The sequence below is a fragment of the Cavia porcellus genome, unplaced genomic scaffold, assembly GCF_034190915.1.
Source record: "Cavia porcellus strain 051 isolate PalLab524CR breed Dunkin Hartley unplaced genomic scaffold, mCavPor4.1 scaffold_3, whole genome shotgun sequence".
NCBI lineage: Eukaryota > Metazoa > Chordata > Mammalia > Rodentia > Caviidae > Cavia > Cavia porcellus.
In genome coordinates this window covers 39,478,819-39,497,457 of record NW_026947486.1, presented here as the reverse complement: position 1 = coordinate 39,497,457, position 18,639 = coordinate 39,478,819, and the positions used below count along the sequence as shown (strand labels likewise).

The window sequence follows — 18,639 nt, the reverse complement described above, 5'->3', positions numbered from 1 at the left end:
CCAAGGTTTTTTAGTAAGATGTGATCCCAGTTATTGATTCTGGGAAGTATTTCCCGTGTGGTTTGATTCCTGTTCATGAATTCTCTACCTACCCCTATGTCTCCAAGATGTTTTCTTGCTTTGTCTTCCAACGGATTAAATGGTTCTGTTTTACTATTCAGATCTTTGATCCATTTAGATTTTATTTTAGTACATGGTGATAGGCATGGGTCTAGTTTTAGTTTTTGGCATAGGAAGAGCCAGTTTTTCCAACACCATTTATTAAAGAGACTGTCATTCTTCCAGTGAACATATTTGTCCCCTTTATCAAAGATAAGGTGGTAGAGTGTGTTTGTAGTTGTGGTTGTATTTTCTAATCTATTTCATTGATCTTCAGATCTGTTTTTATTCCAGTACCATGTTGATTTCATTACAGTAACTTTGTAGGATAACTTCAAGTCAGGGATTGTGATGTCTCCTGCCTTGCCTTTGCTGCTTAGAATTGCCTTTGCTGCTTAGAATTGCCTTTGCTATTCTAGATCTCTTCTGGTTCCAGATGAATTTCAGCAATGATTTCTCTAGATCTATGAGGTATGTTGATAGTATTTTCATTGGAATTGCATTGAATCTGTATAACAGTTTGGGGAGAATGGCCATTTTCAAAATATTTATTCTTCCTATACATGAACAAGGGATGTCTTTCCATTTTCTGAGATCCTCTTTGATTTCCTTTTCAGGGTATTATAATTTTCCCTATAAGATCTTTCACTTCTTTTGTGAGATTACTCCCTAAGTATTTCTTTTTTTTTTTTTTTTTTTTTTTGGATGTTAGTGTGAAGAATGTGGCTTCTCTTATTTCTCTCTCTGTGATTTTGTTGTTAGTGTATAGGAATGCTATTGATTTTTGAGTACTGACTTTGTACCCAGCTACATTGCTGAATTTATTTATTATAACTAGGAGTCTTTCAATGGAGTTTTGGGGGTCTTCTATGTAGAGTATCATGTCATCTGCAAATAATGATAATTTAACTTCTTTTCCAGTCTTTGCCCCTTTTATTTCTCTCTCTTGTCTAATTGCTCTGGCTAGTATTTCCAGTACTATGTTGAATAGGAGTGGTGATAAGGCACATCCTTTTCTTGTGCCTGATTTTAAGGTAAAGGCCTTCAGTTTTGGGCCATTTAATATGATGCTTGTTGTTGGCTTGTCATAGATGGCCTTTATCATATTGAGGTAAAACTGTCTATTCCAGTTTTCTTTAAGGTTCTCATCATGAATGAGTGTTGGACCTTATCAAAAGCTTTTTCTGCATCTACAGAAATGATCATGTGATTCTTACTTTCGGTTCCATTGATATGGTGGGTTATTTATTGATTTACATATGTTGAACTATCCCTGCATGCCTGGGATGAATCCCACTTGGCCGTTGTATATAATCTTCTTGATGATTTGCTGCATCCTGTTTGCTAATATTTTATTGAGAATTATTGCATCTGTGTTCATTAGGGAGACAGGCTTGTAGTTCTTTTTTTTTTTAGTTAATTCTTTCTCCAGTTTTGATAGTAGAGTAATATTTGCTTCCAGGAATGACTTAGGAAGAATCACTTCACTTTTGTTATTGTTGAAGAGTTTGAGGAATGTGGGCATTAAATCTTCTTTGTATTTCTTATTGAATTCTGCAATGAATCCGTCTGGGCCTGGGCTCTTCTTTGTAGATAAGGACTTAATTACATTTTCAAGTCCATGAATAGAATTTGGGTTATTCAGCAGTTTTACATCTTCTTGACCCAGCTTTGGTGCTTCATATGTTTCTTGCAATCTGTCCAATTCTGTGTTATCGAACCTATGAGACAAGAAGTTTTTGAAATCAATGTTGATGATCTTCTGTACTTCCACACAGAGTCTGTAGTGATTCCACCTTTTTCATTCATTATTGCATGAATTTGAGCTTTTTCTTCCCTTTTTAAATAAAGTTGGCTTATCAATTTTATTTATTTTTTTAAAGAACCAACTCTTTGATTCATTGATTCTTTGGATTGTTTTCTTAGTCTTTATTGTGTTAATTTCTACTCTGATTTGATAATTTCCTCCTTTCTTTTGGTTTTGTGCTTCACTTGCTCTTCTTTTTCCAGATGCTTGAGGTGTAGCATCAGGTTGCTTATCTGTGTTTGTTCTGTTTTCCTGATGTGGGAACTCAGTGCAATAAATTTTCTTCTGAAGACTGTTTTCATTGCATCCCACAGATTCTGGTAAGTTGTATTTGTATTTTTGTTTGCTTGTAGGTATTATTTAATTTCTCCTTTAATTTCCCCTGTGACCCACTGATTGCTCAAGAGTTTATTATTCAATTTCCATGTGTTTGTGAGTTTTTGAAGTTTCTTTTATCATTAATTTCTAGTTTCATGGCACTATGATATGATAACATGCATGGGATAATTTCAACTCTTTTGCATTTACTTAAATATGTTCTGTGGGACAGTATATGGTCTATTTTAGAGAATGTCCCATGCACTGCTGAGAAGCATGTACATTCTGATGTTGTTGAACAGAAAACTCTGTATATGTCTATCAAGTCCATTTGTTCACAAGTGTGATTCAGTTCTTTTATTTCTTAGCTGATTTTCTGTCCTGTTGATCTGTCCCTTGGTGTCAGGTCTCCTGTTATAATTGTGTTGTTGCTTATTTGATTTTTCATTTCTGTTAATACTTGCTTTGTATAGCTGGGTGCTCTGAAATTTGGTGCATATATATTGAAGATTGTTATCTCTTCCTCTTGAAGTTTTCCCCTAACTAGTATGTAGTGACCTTCTTTATCTCTTCAGATCATTCTTGGTTTGAAGTTCACATTGTCTGCAAACAGAATAGCTACTCCTGCTCTATTTGGGTTCCTGTTGGATGAAGTACTGTTTTCCATCCTTTAATTTTCAGTTTATCAGTTTCCCTTTGGGTTAGATGGGTTTCCTGTACACAACATATGGTTGGATGTTGTTTCTTGATACATTCTGCCAGTCTGTTTCTTCTAATTACTGAATGGAAACCATTTACATTAATGGTTATAACTGTTATATATTGGTTTATTGTTGACATGTTGTCTTTCTCTGTTGCATCTTTATCTTTCTGTTCCATTTAACTGTCTGCTTTGTTTAGTGGTTTTTTTCCTAAGTGTATCTAAACTGTCTTTCAGTATTCTTTGCAAAGTTGGCTTGGTGATCATGAAGTTCTTCAGCTACTCTTTGCCATGGAAGTATTTTATTTTTCATCCATTTTGAAGGACAGTTTTGCAAGGTACATCAGTCTAGGCTGGACTTTGTTTTCCTTTAGGATCTGAAATACTTTGCTCCATGCTCTTCTTAAAGTCATTGTTTGTGTTGAGATGTCTGCTCTTTTTCTGACAGGTTTTCATTTATAGGTGCTCTGTCTTTTCTAACAGCTTTTAATATTCTATTCTTACATTGGATTTCTGGGATGGTGACTATTATATGTCTGGGTGTAGTTTTATTTTGGCTATGGCTATTTGGAATTCTATATGTTTCACTAATCCACATATCAGTTTCCATTCTCATGTTTGGCAAATTTTCAGTCATTACTTCTGTAAATAACCTCTTGATATCACTTTTGTTGTCCCCTTCTTTTTCATTTATCCCTATCAATTTTGTGTTGTTTTCCTTTGCATCATCTTGCAGCTATTGAATTGTTATTTCCTGATTCCTTGTTATTTTTAAAAGATCTTTCCTTTACTGTTCACTAGCTGCAATCTTGTCTTCGAGGTCTGAAATTTTATCTTCACTTTGGTTGAGGTGATTTTTAAAACTTTCAATGGAATTTTTGATTTCCCAAATATCTCTTTGAATCTGCTTCATGTATTGTTTGTTTCTTATATTGTTCATGCAGGGGTTCTATTTTTGCTTTGTGCCTCTAATTTTTAACTGTATCTTCTTTAGATGTGTTCAGCATCTCTTTCATTACTTTTATCATTTCTTGTTTTACCTTGGAGATTATTTCTAATTTGAATTCCTTTAAAGCTTTCCAGAGTTGCTTCTTTATTTCAGTTGCTATTATTTCAGGTATTTCAGGTGTATGGTATATATTTTCTTCTATGTACATGACTTCTAGGCTTTCTTGTGATGGGCTGGAGTTTTCAGATTGCATTTTGGTCTTTTGTCTTGTTATTTTCCTATGTTTCTGTGTTTCAAGTGGTGTTCCAAAGCTTCTCGTGGGCATGTTGGAAATCGCTTCCTATGCTCTCATCTCCTGGGACTGAATGGAGGTTGCTGAGCATGGTCCAGTCAGGCCCACAGGACCTCCCATGCCACTTCTGGTGTTCCAGAAAGCTGGAGGGGCTCCTAAGTACTGTGAGTGATGGTCAAAGGCTCTCTCTAGGCAAGCACTGATGCACTGGAACTCACTTCATGTGCCCTTAGGTATCTTGACTGAAGAAGGTTGCTGGGAGTGGTCCAGTTGGGCTTCAAAACCTCCCAAGCCTAGTCTAGTGTGGTTGTAAGCTGGGCAGGCACTTAACCATTGAGAGTGATGACCTTAAACTCTCCCCTGCCCCAGGCTTGTGTGTTGGAACTCACCTTGCACAGCCTCAGTTTCTTGGATTGAAAGAAGGTCACTGGGCATGGCCCAGCTAAGTCCACAAAATCTGCAGAGCCCAGTCTAGTGTGGTTGGAAGATGGGTGGGCCCTTAACTGTCCCGGCCTGCAGGTAAGTCCACGGAGACCCTAGAAGGGTAGTGGGGATGAAGAGGGGACAAGAGACACAAAGAGCAGAGACAAGATGAAGAAGTCCAATCAAGTCTCGTTTATTCAAGATAGGAGTATCAAATATATAGAGTATTAAGGAGGGGGGATTTGAGTTCTGAGATGGCAGCAGGTAACTTAGCAACAGTGGCAAGACCAAGGGTTATAGGTCAATTCAAATTCCCCAGGCACAGGCTCATAAGGCGAACAGATTAACATAATTCCTGAGTAGGCCAAACAAGCTAGGTAGGCAAGGTGCTGCTTAACTACCAAACTTAACTCCCAGAGGGAGTTAAGGTGCAGCGGCTTGCATATGTTAAGGTGGCAGCCAATTACAGGGCTTCTCACAAGTCCCCCTTTACTTTAAAATATAAGAGGCATTTAAGAGGCTGCATGCTTGAGGAGGCTGTGCCTGTCTTGGGTCAGGGCACTTCCACAGGGGGAGCAACCTAGCCTTACCCATCATTGGAAGGTAGGGCAGCAAGAGGCCCAGTTTCTGTCTTAGGTGGAGATTGGCATCCTGTGTGAGGCCCAGTTGCCCTTCTCTGGCTATCCAGTCTGTTGCACCAAGGCAAGAGAAATGGAGCGGACAGCATGCTTTCACAGAGCATTATCATAATACAGTTTTGCAGGCTCCACATAATTTTCTCAATCAGCCATAGTAATGGCTGTGGTAATGGACCTGTATAGGTTACATTTTTATGGCATCCCCCTGTTGTTTGACAAAAGCCATCAACTTATTCTTATTATCCCAAGAGACAGGATCCAAGCTGTTGGTTCCATCATCTGAAAAACAAAAGCTGCAAAAAAATTCTCTCAGGGGTCATTTTTCATCCCTGGAGTCATCTGTAACATTATCCTCTATTTGTTGTGTTTAATCTATTTCTTTAACCAATCGTTCTGCCAGCCATCTCACACATTTCATCTCTTTAGAGTAAATGCATACTGATCCTCATCCCCAGATAAGGACTGGGTCTGGACCATGCCATAAGTCAGTCAGGGGATCTCTCTATAGTACAGAAGCAAATTGCTTTTGTGTTTCAGTATGCCAAAAATGTGTGGCTGCTGATTGTCTAGAAGTATCCAAATTTTAAAAATTAAGGATGAGTAAGGCATGAAATAGAATATTTTTAGGTGTTCCCCTTGTGGGGTACCATTCCCCCTTTTTTATTTTATCAACAGTGAGTTTTAGGAAGAGATGTGCTCTTTTAACTATGCCTTGACCTTGAGGGTTATAAGGTATGCCTTTTATATGATCAATATTAAGATGTTGACAGAAATGGGCAAAGGCAAAACTAGCATAGCCTGGACCATTATCAGTCTTTAATTGTTGTGGGCCTCCCAAAACTGATAAGGTAGTTAACATATGGCTAATAACATGTTTGGGAGCTTCGCCAGTCTGGGGAGAAGCATAAATGAAACCACTAAAGGTATCTATAGTTACATGAACATATTTAAGATTGCCAAACTCAGGAAGTGGGTGACATCCATTTGCCATAATGCATTGGGGATAAGTCCTCTAGGATTAACCCCAAAGTGCGGAACTAGGAGGTGTGTGGCACAAGAAGGGCAATTTTTTTACTATCTTTCTGGCTTATTCTCTAGTGATCTTGTGCATAAGATGGAGGGTTTGGGCATTAAGATGGTGTGATTGATGACTCTTTTGTGCTGAAGTAACATTGTCATCATGATCACTGGAGCTAACATTAGCTAAAGTACAGAGGAGAGCTTGTGATCAAGTGGCCAGGTCTGCTACATGATTACCATTGGCCAGAAGTCCTGGTAATCCAGAGTGAGCATGTAGATGTCCAATAAAAAAGGGGCAAGTTCTTTTTATAATAAGTACCTGTATTTTCCTAAACAGTTATCCAGTGCTGGAGGCACTTTTGATTTGGCCAGCTGTTTCTAGCAGAGGCACAGAGTGTGCAATATAAGTGCTGTCAGTATATAAATTTAAGGGCTGATTGGGAAATGCTCAAAGGGCTGCAGTGACAGCACGCAACTCTGTGATCTGGGCTGTTGTACTGTTTGGAAGGATGCAGTTTTACCAGGTGAATATCCACTATTTAACATTTGAGCAGTGACAATGGTATTTTGGCTACCCATGATTAATCCCATTTGTGCCAGTAGATCTCTACCCCAAAGATTTATTGGTAATCCAGCTATGATATATGGCTGTATTATGCATTGATTCAGAAGTTTTGAACTTCTTTCTGGATTTTGGCTTTGACGTATGCCTTTTAAATGAGTCAAAGTTACTAACATTGGAATCATTTCTTTGCAAAATAACCAGTCTCTCCACAGGTAAAAACCTTTTGTTTATTTATTTATTATTTTTTTTTTGAGATAAGAACTGTTTAACTGTAAATGTTTGCAAGGTGGCAGCCATAGCAAGGCCTTGCTGATAAGCAGTTTCAATGTCAGTGGTACCAGGGATTGAACTCACAGCCTTTCATTTGTCAGGCAGGCACTTGTACCACTGAGCTAAATCTCCAGCCCTGGGGACTGAACTCACAACCTTGTGCTTGGCTGGCAGCGGTTTAGGCCACTAAGCTAAAACCCCAGCTCTTGCTTAATGTTAGTGAGAAAGGAACTCATATCCCCCTTAAATTGCTTTTAGGCCTCTCTATCAGCATAGGTATCCTCCCCTATTAATGTATCAAGGTTCCACCCATTGCCAGCTTGTGTATTGCGCCTAGTGGTCTCTTTGCAATTTTCTATATATTTTGATTTCCATAAAAGATAATCCCCACCCGATAAAGTTGCTTGGGTCAATCCTTGCCAATCTGTAGGTGTGAGCCAGCCATCAGCCAAAGAATTTAAAACAGCAAGAGTACACACGGCTGTGTCTCCCTACTTTGAAATCAAAACCAGAGTAGAGGAAAACTCTGCCCTCTGAGTCCCTCGTTTCCATCACAGGGAAAGCCTCCATATCATCTAGCTTTACTATTGGATCAGGCCAGGGAGGTAAATTTAGAAATCATGCCTCTCAGTGGGGGTCGCTGAGCTGGAGAAATCCTGGAGGAAACTCTGGGATTAGTTTCACTTTTTATTTTAAATTTTGCTATTTTTAGCCTTTCTAATTGAGCAATCAAATCCTGACATTCTTTTTTCAGTTTAATCTGTTGTCTTAAAAGTTCAACTTGGTCTCTTAATTCCTTCCTAGTATCAAAAGTTAAACACGCTGAAGCCAGAACTATATGACTGCTACAGTATAGAGGAGGGCGCACAGCTATGGCCATGCTAGGGGCTTTGTCTGCCCTGGCCGCCTGATGCGAAAGGAGACTGTGGTGTTAAGCCTGGAGGGGGTTGGGTGCTAGCAGTTATCAGGTCGCTTTGCTTCTGAGTTAAAGTTTATTAAGTCCTAATGGACATTCAAACAGAGAGACTGCAAACAGCTGTGTTCAATGATCCAAAAACATTAATATAGTCAGCTATTTAACACCCCTAAACACACTTGCTGTTATATCCGTTAGAGCTCTTTTTTTTCCCCTCTCTTTTTTACAACAAAATTTGGATTTTATTACTCCTTAGTTCTTATTACTTTTTTGCGGGGGAGAGAATAAAGTCAAATATGGCAAAACAAAGCTGTCAGTCAAAACCAAGGATAGACATAGCACATGATGTAGAACAGAGTACAAGGTTATCAACAATGGTTATCAATGTTGTCTCTTGTTTCCTTAAAAAGAATTGTCTATCTCATTAGATATTATAAAGTTGGACAAAACAGTAGAGAACAAGACCAATAAAACTTAGGCATTGTAAACATTACAGGACTTCCAAAGGAGACAATAGTCAAACCAGAATGGGTATCTTAGTGAATCTTATTGCCTTCAAAGTAGTTGCCTATACCCTCAAACTTGATACTATCATACAGAATGGAACAAGTCTAATCAGTCAAAACCAGATCGTGGCAGTATTACAGGACTTCAAAACAAGTTATGTGATTTGAGCAACTATTTCCAAAATGATAATATGTAATCTATTAACAAGTGATTTCTTACTGTTATGGTTTTTTTTTTTTTTTTTTTTTTTTTTTTTTTTTTTTTTTTTTTTTTTTTTTTTTGTAGTTCTGTATTACGTGTACCCTTACACCGCTTTGTTTTGTTTTGTGTTTTTCTCTTTTTCCTCTTAAATAAAATTTTAAAAAAAGTCCTAATGGACAATTGCTTAATTTTTTTTCCTTTACCATTCACGTCGTTAAATCCTTTCTTAAACTTTTAACAGAAATCTTACGCTGCTTCATTTCTTGTCCTAGTGGACACAATTGCTAATTTTTTTTCCTTTACCCTTTGTGTCTTTAAAGCTTTTCTAATCTTTCAACAAAAGTCTCATGCTGGCTAATTTCTTGTCCCATAATCGTTGTTTACTTACTGAGGTTCAGCGGTGTGGCAGGATCCCACATCGGTTCTCTGTTTTCTTTTCCTTTTCCTACCTTGGGCCCACGAACAGCGTCCCGCACTAAGTTCCCCATTCTCGGGGCCCCACAATGGGTTGCCAGTTGTCCCAGCCTGCAGGTAAATTCACAGAGACCCTAGAGGGGGAGTGGGCATGAAGAGGGGGCAAGAGACACAAAGAGCAGAGACAACATGAAGAAGTCCAATTAAGTCTCATTTATTCAAAGAAGGAGTATCAATTATATAGGGTATTGAGGAGGAGGGATTTGGGTTCTGAGATGGCAGCAGGTAACTTAGCAACAGTTGTAAGACCGAGGGTTATAGGTCAATTCAAATTTCTGGGCACGGGCTCATAAGGCGGACTGATTAACATAATTCCTGAATAGGCCAAACAAGCTAGGTAGGCAAGGTACTGCTTAACTACCAAACTTAACTCCTAGAGGGAGTTAAGGTGGAGCAGCCTGCAGATGTTAAGGTGGCAGCCAATTACAGGGCTTCCCACACTTAACCACTGGGAGTGATGGTCTTAAACTCTTTCCAGGCTTGCCCTGGTGTGCTGAACCTCACCTCTGGCAGCCCAGTTCCCCAGATTGAAAGAAGGTTGCTGGGCATGGCCAAGCCAGGCCAGAAACCTACAGAGCCCAGTCTAGTGTGGCTGCATGCTGGGCAGGCATTTAACTGCTGGAAGAATGATTTTAAACTCTTCATACTCTTTTTTGTAATAAAATTATTTTTTTTTTAAATTTGGTTTTTAGGTCACAAAGAATACAAAAGTAAAGGTGTAATTTGTCAGTTAGAACTAAGATCTGTCCTGGATAAAGACTAATAAAAGAGACAAGTTTCTTGATATATTCATCTTAAAAGAAAAGAGAAGGTACTTATAAAGTACATCAAAGGAAGCATGATTCAGATTTCTATGAGACTTGAAAGTTAACTTTATGTTGCACAACTTTATGTTGATAAATTTTGAACTCATTTTGTGATAGAAGGGGACATTGTGCTTGTCTCAGATGATGATGGGAAGATATTGCTACTGATATGTGTCTGGTTGAAGCTGAGGATTCAGTTACACATCCTACTGTGCACGGAACAGACTCACACAAGCAAGAACCATCCAGCCCAAAATATCAGTATTGTTGAGTATTGGCAACTGTCTGGGAAAAATATTGATTATTAAAATGGACTAAAAAATAAATTGACAATCTGAATAATGCAATAACAAGATATGAAAATGAATTGTTTTTCACAAATATACCTGTTCCTCAAAATACATCAGGTGAATTCTATTAACAGTTCAAGGAATACATAATTTTAATTTCCTCTAAATATTTTTAGCAATCATAAAAATGAAAAAGTATCAAATCATTTAATAAGCAAGCAGAATTTTGACAATGAAACCAAACAAAGACATGAGGAAAACAGAAGACTATATGCCAATGTAATTTAAAAATAAAGATGCAAAAATTTTGAACAATATTAGCAAATTAAATCTAATAGATATTTAAGCATATTCACCTTGATCAAATGTGTATCATCTTAAGAATAAAAGTATGGGTAGTTACTGTTAATTATGGGCTGTCTTCTGGTGAAATACTGTGTTGCTTAAATTGTTCTGTTCTGATCTGCTTTGTTATGTCCTGTTTTGTCTCAATCTCTTTAAAATAAAAAAGAATAAAATTATAGTTTAACAAGGCTGAGATTATAGGTCATTGGTGGAACCTGCTTAGCAGGTGCAAAGCCCTTGGTTTGATCCCTAACACCACAAAATCAATCAATCAAATAAACAAACAAGAAATTAAAAGTATGGTTTGCCATAAGCGGAGCTAGTAATACAATTTATATATGAACCAACCAAGGGAAGAAAGTTTCCTAATTTTCTCAACATATGGAGAAAAAATTCCAATACACTTCCACATTCATTCATAGTAATGTCAATAATAAAAGTTTAGGAAGTCAAAGAGATAAAGAAACTATTTGAAAGTAATAATAGTATACACCAGAAACCTGATATAGGCATATTTGATGGTAAGAAATTAGACTCAGTCCCACTAAAGTCAGAAAGAAATGAAAATCACTGTGCCCACTCTATGAGTCATTAAGATTTGAAAGGCAAAAACATAATAAATATTATTTGCAAATGATATGACTGTATCTAGGAAGTCCAAAAATATCACCTTCAATCCCTTAGATCTAAGGCTAAGAGTCTAACACAGAATGAGATAGAAAAATAAATTTTCCTATGTGCAACTATAATCAATTAAAATATAGTAGGAAAAGATCTATATATAAATACAAAATTGTTAAATACCAAGAGATAAATTTAATGTAAGCAATGGAAAACTTTGATTTTTATGGAGCTTTTATCATGGAGAAAAATACAAAAATTTACTGAAAGAAGTAATGTTAATAATAAAACATTTATGGCAAAATGTTCAATATACCTTTTAGATTTCTTTTAGAAGTGTATTAAAATCTAGAACATACAATTCTTTTTAAAAATTCCATAACTCAATAGAATAATATACAGCAGAAAATGACTAGTTATTTGGACAGTTATTAACTAGAGGAGGAAATTAAATAAAATAAGTTAATCAACATAATACAAATAAATATAGATTAATGGCCAGCTAAATGTGGACTGAAAATGTTAGCTGAAATAAACCTATGATTCTTTAAAGTTTTTAATTTTAGAGTTAAACTGTAAAGTGAATGCACAATGAATCAAATAGAAATACCACTTTAAAGAAATATACTAGCATAGCAAGATTATGGAGAAAAAGTGATCCTTATACACTGTAGGCAGCAATGCAAATTAGATGAAATTGGGTACATTCATGGTGATACAGTAGACTAGCAATGTAAATTAATAGGGCCACCATGGAAGTCACTGTAGTTTGGGTCTGACATGTCTACCAAAATCTCATACACTGATGTGTTAGTCCCTAGCTGGTGATGGTAATGGGAGGTGATGGAAGCCCTAGGAGGTGGGGCCTAGTTGGATGAAGAAGTTCACTGGGAATATGCCTTCGAAAGGAATATTGAGGTCCAAACTCCTTTTTCTTCTTTCCATTTCCAGTCACCACGAGGTGAGCAGCTCTGCTTTGCCATGATGTTCTGCCTCACCACAGACCCCAAATCCACAAATCTTAAAGAATGGCTAAATTTGCTGGGCGTGGTGGTGCACACCTATATTCCCAGCATTTCTCAGGGTGAGGCAAAATTGTTGCAGGTTTAAGGCCAGCCTAAACTGTATAGCAATACTCCATTTTAAAAAGACAAAAAAAAATTGGCTAAAATGTTACACGGTGGGGTAATTATAATACTCTTTACAATTTACAGACCATCTTTCTCTTACAGATAATAAGAAACAGATATTAGCACAAAACTTTCTTCTCAATGGACTAAGAGAAACTAGTAGTATAAATGAAACAAAATAGCATATATATTGAAATATTTTTGTAGCCAATTATTTTGTTGTGAAATTTTGTTGTGAAATTTTTCCATAGAAGTTAGAAGAGTGTTTCTTAAAATATTTCCTTTATTAATATATACTTGTATTACATTAAAGCAAAAAAAAGGTTAAAATTAGCATGGACTGTAATCTCTGAAGCCTCAAGACAAAATAAGACTTTCCTTCTGTAAATTATTCATCTCAGTTATTTTGTCATACCACTAAAAACTAGCTAACGCAGTAGTTCCTCAAAAAATTAAAACTAGAACTACTGTCTGATCCAGTCATCCCTTACTTGGGTATGTATCCAAAGGAAATGAAATCAGTGTATCAAAGAGAGATTTCCAGTCATGTGTTAATTTTAGCACTGTTCATAACAGCTAGAATGGAAACAGCCTGTGTATTCATAGACTGATGAATAGACAAAAGAAAATGTGGATCACACAAATGGAATACTACTGTACCATTAAAAGGATAAAATCCTGTTATTTGCCACAGACAGCATGAATCTAACTAGAAGGAATTATGTTAAGTGAAATAGATGCTGAAAGCAAACACACATCTCATTCGCATGTGGAATCTAAATGCTGATCACATAGAAAATGAGGAAGAAGAACTATAAAAGTTCATCAGTAAGTACTAAGGTTTAGTTCTTTAGGAGTGGGCAATAGTTCTGGTGGGCTATAGTACATTAGAGTGACTAGAGATAATGATGTCTTGTATTTCATAATGCAAGAAGAAAGAATTTTGAAAGCTTTTACCTAACTCTAACCTGACTTGATCATTACACAATGTATAAATGTAGCAAATAAGTACAATAATTAAAAAATGATAATAGGTTCCAGACCAACAAGCTTTGACTATAACTTGGGTGACAATTTCAGCATATCTAAAGAATATTTCAGGGAGCCATGACCAGCGCAGCCCCCCAATGAGACAGAGGACGCTCTTGTGGGTAACAGGTAACTGCCAACTTTATTGTTGCGGGTTCTGGCTTATATATCTGACTGTGGCCAATCAGGCTGCCATGAGGGCTGCCACGAGGAGGAAGGGCTGGAATGAGACACGGGCTCTGGCCAATATACCCAGCTGTGGTCAATCAAGGGTTGCCACAGAGTCAGCACGGGGCGAATATGAAGTGAGCACGGGGTGACTAATTTGGAGAGGGACGTAGCGCATTGCAGAAGCTGGCATGGTCCTTAGTCCCGGGTATGGTATGTTGAGCACCTGCGCCCAACAGAGCCATGTGAGCATAGATAAGGGATGAAAGGGTTTTGGCCCACACAGGAATCTGTAGACAGAAAAGCCTCAACTGGAACTAGGAAGCTCCTATCTCCCCCACCCCTAGGAATTTACCTGTGCCCCCTTAGGTTCCACCCCAAACCGAGGCTACTTACATACCCCCAATGCCACATGCTGGTTCTCTCTCTCCATGTTCTCAGAATAAAGGCCTCTTTTGTTTTATACATCTCATCTTTTGGAAATAATCCTATCATTTGGTGCTGTGACTCGATCAGCAGGCAATTGACTCCTGGGACATACTGGGTTGAGTCACCAGCCGATTCACGAACTGGATTAAATCCTGCCAATTTTCTCTCCGGGGTTCTTAACCTGTCACCGCCCATCCGCACTCAACACCAGCCAATTAATTTCAGGTGAGCACTCTCCAGAGAATCCTTGGCGCTGGGCTCTGCCACGACACAAACTGTTTCCTCCTGCCAGGATTTGCTCGATGATGTTCCTCCGGTCTCTCCTTGGCTGCCACCTGCCTAACCCCAAAATCGTTCCTTGCTGTTACCTCCCGCCATGTGATCATCTTTCCCTCCCCCGATCTCTAATTCTCCCAGCAGCTCTAATCCCTCTGCACCACAGTTATCTCCTGCTGTGTGACCATTTTCCTCTTCCTCTCCTGGGACCCATACCTCTCCCAGCAACTCTAATCACTCTATTAGGGCTTCCTCAAAGTCTCCGACTCATTCTGATAATTCTCTGACCTCTACAGGATTCTCGCTGCCCAGGGCTGCTGGGCTGTCCTGGCCACCAGAGAGTGGGTAGGCCATCCTAACTTCTAGCCCTCACAGGAAATGTTGACACTGCCAAATTAATCACTGACAGATAAAATTGCTGCCGAACACTGAGGGGGTTCAGGGCAACAACAGCCCCTTTGTGGGTGTCCATCTCAGAGTCCAAGTCACATTAAACTCTCAGATAAGACAATTCTCTATATTTGTGGACATAGAGGCCATATATACAGAGTTTTTCCTGAGTTTTCAGGCTGCTATATTAAGTCCTCAATCTTTATGACAGGGTATTGATGGTCAACCTATGCCATTTACAAACAAGGCCTATTTTGTGCAGGTCCCAGTCCTAAATCTTAAAATGCCTTTTATACAGGCTGACTTAGACACACTGAGGCCTCAACAGCTTATACCTGTTATCACTAATAAACCTCTCCTCAATGATATAAGACCACTTCCTTCCTTTCTTATTCACCAATTTCTCCATTGGTAACCCTGGTCAAGACTGACAGATACATTTTGTCTTCCCACTTTGTTTATACTTTTTCAAGATACATAGAAGCCTTTCCTACAACCAGGAAAACTGCTGATGTACTTGCTGAAGTTCTGTTACAGCAAATCATTCCAAGGACTACAATCAGGTTACAGTGACCCATACCTATATCAAAGTTGCTAGACTGCCATTCTGGTTTTGCATCACTCAGGCCCTAGATCTAACCATCCTGTTGCCTGCTCATCTCTGCCTTACCAAGGCCCCACAGCCACAACTCTCAGGCTGTCATATTTTGTTATCCACTTTGGTTCCTAATTTCTTACGTTCTATTAATGATCATTTTTACAGCAGGACTCTTGACAGTCTTTCCCAAAGACTCCCACATCACGCGAAAGATAATCTTCATAATGTTCTATGCAATGACTGTCATAGTTCTTTCTAGCCTCAGCTGTCTGGTTAAGCGTGACATCCTTGAAAGCTCTTACTTTCCTTATACTGGTACAGCCACTGCCTTCCCTACTCCCTCTATTTTTTCCAGTTCAACTCCTGGATCGGAGACAAGTTTTACACACCTACTCTCTTAACTTTTATGCTTTCAGATGGGGGAGTAATCACCCCTCATGACATCATTTATCCTAACCTCACACTTAATTTTCAGAATTCTACCTCACTGTGACAATGAAAATCAAAGGCATCTTTCCCTCTACCTCACCTGGGTCCTTAAATATGACAGTGCCATGTCTCCTCATAACATCATGTCTCTTTGTTTTTCCAGTCTAACATACGTGCATTCACCAGTGAAGCTGTCCTGGCTAAAACATCTGGCACCAATGTCTACCTGGGCATCAACTGTCACCCCATCGACTCCCCTAGATTCCAGTACAGTGCCCCCTGCCAGCAGGAAGTCATTAAAGAGAGAAATCTTTGCACCTTTTCATAATAATAATCATAAGATGGGATATGAAAGGGTTTTGGCCCAGACAGGACTCTGTAGCCAGAAAAAGCCTCAAACAGAACCAGGAAGCTCCTATCTCCCCCACCCCTAGGAATTTACCTGTGACATCATCTTCCCTGCTCCTGGAAACTTACCTCTGGCACCAAACCTAGGACCAATGGGCTACCTGTGCATCCCTGATGCCCTCTTAGGTTCCACCCCAAACCGAGGCTACTTACATACCCCCAGCACCACGTGTCCGCCAGAGAGAGAGCCAGACTCCAGTGGTCGGAGGTGCTGGTTCTCTCTCTGTGTGTTCTCAGAATAAAGGTTTCTTTTGTTTTATACTTCTCATCTTTTGAAAATAATCCTATCAAGGGATAATCAATGAAACAAGGAAGAAAACATTGATCAGTTATTAATCTTGGTGTGCCATAGTTTCTCTATCTCAAAACTAGATTTAATGATGGGATCTACTTGATATGGTCATTTTATACAGTACTAGAGCACCTGATACGCAAAGAAGTTTACACATTACTCAAGAGAGGGAAAGTGGTAGTCATGCCAATATAAACTGTTTCCCAGTTCTATTTCTCATTACCAACCAGCATCTTGGTTTTCATAAATCAGGCTCTTGTGAGGTAGTCAGCATGAGTCAGCGTCCTGAGTCTGACCAGTTCCGAAGCACTGTGTAGATCAAATTTCTAGACTGCAAGGCTAACAATCCAGTCTGGACTGAGTTTCAAACCATCCACAAAGGTCTCTTGATAGCCAGCTAGCTACCATTCTTAGTAACATCCACTCTAGGTTAACTAATCTAGTCACACTTCTAAACAACTTGGAGGGGATGTCTATGCAGAAAGAATAAAAAACTAGAAAAAAATGCGTTAAGACATTGACAGGTGGTTACGTGATACGGTCATGAGTGATTTTAATATTTCTATGTTTCACTTTTGTACTTTTCAAGGTTCCTTTGATGAACACATATTTGCCTTAATATTTTATAAACATATTTAAATGATAGTGAGGTGAAGAAAAACAGAAGGCAGGTGTTTGAAGGGGAAAAGGATAAGGAAAAGGCTTCTAATCCCCCAGGCTAAACGGAAGATGTAAACAGGGAAAGAGGGAGGGGCAGGGGAAAAGAAAGGAAGGGGAAAGGAAAAAAGATGTTAAAAAATGCAATGCTTTTTTAAGTCAGGAAGGCTAGAGAAGCTGAAGGGAGGATAAGGGAATGGGGAAAAAAAGAATTAAGTTATGTCGTATACAGGTACAAATTTCCTATGATGAATGTGATCATTATGTAAACCTAAAATGTACCAGTAAACTAACCAATAAATAAATAAAGAGAAGATGTCAGGGAGTTGGAGGCAGAGCATGAATGACTTTTCCTCCAAAGTGAACTCTTTTCCCTTGTGTATTGAGGCTTTGAAATGGCTTATTATTAGCACTCATTGCGTTTGTGTAGGTAGTGACTGCAATGGAAAATATTTGACCTGTAACTTCTGTGTCATTGTATCTAACTGTATCACAGACTGGCTGTTGAACCTGAAAGTTTCAGGTTTGAGTTGTATTCCTTCATTCTTCTTCATCATTCTGAAATATTTGCTAATCACTTTCCAAGTTGCCTAACTATATGCTAAATTCAGGAGGGTGGGTGGGAAGGAGGGCATTTATAAGACAGAGGAAAGTTAGAGAAATAAGATAAAAATGCAAATCATTGTGGCTTGGGTGAGGTAGCTAGGAAAGGCTCGGAGCTTGAAAGGTCAATAGGTCTAATTCTCTTCCCCTTCTGTACAGCGAGCAGGTGATACTTAAAGCCATCTTGAGAAGCACGCAGGGTCTGGACAAGCAGGGAACAAGGGGGTGGGGTGGGGCATGAGAAAGCAAAATCGCCGGGCTCCACTGCCCCGCCAGTTGCAGACACAATTCTCTGAAGCTAGTGATCTGCGTTACCTGTGAGTTTATTTTCCAATCTTCCAGTCTTCTTTTATTTTCAGCTGACTTTTTGTCGTCTCAGCCTTGTGACCTAAGGCGCCGGCGCCGGAGGGAGCTTTCCTAAGCAGTAATAAGACCTCTAGTCCTAGTCCTGCCAAGGCTGCCTTCCGGCTCTGCTCGCTCTCAGCCTAGTTCCCCACAGCTGCTGCCTGCCTCAGCGCCAAGACCGCGGACTCGCCCATTCCTAAAGTATAAAGGACTTTACCTAACATACCTATCCTGTTTGATTTCGATCAGAGTGCGAAATTTAATTTGAGCTCTTAGTCAAAACCTAAAGTATAATGAACTTCCTGACATTCATTTGTTGGGGATTGAACCCCAGGCCTTGTGCTTGTCAGGCAAATGTTCTACCCTTGAACTACACCTCCAGCCCCAGATCTTGAAAATTTTATTCTTTACGTGTTGACTACAATTCGTTTTTCCTTTCAGTTTTGAGATTACTGCAGGTTCCTAAAACTAGTTCCGCAGAAAAAAGAAGCAATCTCCTCGACAACTTGTGTGTACAGCAAGTGTGGAAAATTAAAATAGTCACTTGAAGTGTTTCGAAAATAAACCTCTGAGAGTACATTGCCTACGGCGACACATTCTCCGCTGGGGGGGGGGGGCGGCGCGGAGCCCCAGGGGCGCAACGC

At 39.0% G+C, this 18,639-nt stretch overlaps 1 long non-coding RNA gene across 1 annotated transcript; it reads right to left on the bottom strand.

Annotated features, from left to right (window-relative positions):
* Positions 1–2,070: 2,070 nt before the first annotated feature.
* LOC134475460 (uncharacterized) lies at positions 2,071–18,581 on the bottom strand. Its single transcript, XR_010046593.1, has 3 exons — positions 17,966–18,581; positions 9,094–9,253; positions 2,071–4,701 (listed from the first exon to the last, which is right to left on the bottom strand). It is a non-coding gene; the product is annotated as an uncharacterized LOC134475460 (long non-coding RNA).
* Between the last annotated feature and the right edge of the window lie 58 nt (positions 18,582–18,639).